General features: G+C 36.4%; 1 pseudogene; it reads left to right on the forward strand.

The window, feature by feature from the left end:
- The first annotated feature begins 260 nt into the window (after positions 1-260).
- On the forward strand, positions 261-902 carry LOC117796332 (annotated as a pseudogene).
- Positions 903-1,643: the final 741 nt, after the last annotated feature.

A 1,643-nucleotide genomic window follows, 5' to 3' on the forward strand; every position in this document is an offset into this window, starting at 1 on the left:
GCTGGTTCTTTCGGGGAGTGGGCAGGGACAAGAGAAAGGAACAGCAAAGCGTGATTCTGTAGCATGGGCAGTGTCTAGTTCTTAAGCAGGGTAGTGTATTTACAGATGCTTATTTTTAGCATTTTAGTATGAATAAAATGCAAAAATTAGATAGGAGAAAATATTTTTAAAAAGCAATAGCTGAGAATTTCCCATAACATAAAACAAATTTCTCAGATTAAAAAATGTACTCTCCAGAGACAGGAGTAGAAGACCAGTAAATGGCAAGTGAAGAAATTAATGAAGACTATCCAATAGAAATTCATGAGTATTGGGGCGCCTGGGTGGCTCAGTTGGTTAAGTGGCTGACTCTTGGTTTCAGCTCAGGTCATGGTCTCAGGGTCCTGGAGTCAAGTCTTGTGTCAGGCTCTGCTCTCAGCAGGGAGTTTGTTCAAGGATTCCCTGTCCCTCTCCCTCTGCCCCTCCTCCTGCTCAGGCTCTCCCTCTCTCTCTCAAATAAATAAATCTTTAAAAGAATTCATGAGTATTTATCAACATTTGAGAATTCTGTTGGTGCTGTGGATGAGATGCTGAAGACCATGATGTAGGTTTCTACAAATGAGTTGTTGCAGAAGTTTCATTTCTTTGAACAAGCAAAAGTTGATTTAGTTTCTGCTTACACATTAAATTCAATGTTTTAGGTTTATTTGGCAACTCAGGGAGTTAATCCTCAGGAACATCCAGTAAAGTAGGAATTGGAAAGAATCAGAGTATACATGAACAGAGTCAAGGAAATAACACTCAAGAAAAAGGCTGGCAAGCTGGAGAGAGGGGCAGCTTCAAGATTAGTGAAAAATGCCCTTTGGGAACCAAAACCTAAAAATGCATCCAAAGTTGTCAATAAAGGAAAAAGTAAACATTAAAAAAATGCACTCTCCAAAAGTAATGCAGTATAAAAGTAAAAATAAATAAGTAAATACACACACATATGAAACTTGTAATTTCTTAGAAGCTTCCAAACAGAAAAGACAAATTTTCTAAAAGACACTCTTCAGGCGAAAGATAAAAGATGTGGGGGCACCTGGCTGCCTCAGTCAGCAGAGCACATGACTCTTGACTGCGGGTTGTTAGTTCAAGCCCATGCTGGGCATGGGGCCCACTTAAGAGAAATTTAAAAATTTAAAAATGTTTAAAAAAGATGAAAGATGAGACATACAGGAAAGAATGAAAAATAAAGTAGTAAATACAAAGTAACTTTGCTATATAAAGCAATAATTATAATAGCATGTGGACATTTTAAAAATTGAAAATTCACCACACTAATAAACTAGAACAGCAGTAAATAAGTTGAGAGTGAGATACTGAAGTTAGAGTGTCCTAAGGCCCTCAGCTTTCTAGGAGAATAATAAAAATACTGACTTTAAACACCGATAAGTTAAGAATTCATGTAATAACTTCCATGGTAACCACTAAAAGACTAGACACACTGTGCATAGGTTCTAAGCTAGCCAAAGGAAATACAAATTGAATTTTTAAAAATTTAATCTAAAAGACAGCAAGAAAAGAGAAAAAAGAAACAAGAGAAGCAAATGCTGTTTACAAAAGATCTCTCTAAAATATGGAGGCACAGAAAAATTGGAAGTAAAAATGAAAGTATGCCATGG

The sequence above is a fragment of the Ailuropoda melanoleuca genome, chromosome 2 (genome assembly GCF_002007445.2).
Source record: "Ailuropoda melanoleuca isolate Jingjing chromosome 2, ASM200744v2, whole genome shotgun sequence".
NCBI classification, from domain to species: Eukaryota; Metazoa; Chordata; class Mammalia; order Carnivora; family Ursidae; genus Ailuropoda; species Ailuropoda melanoleuca.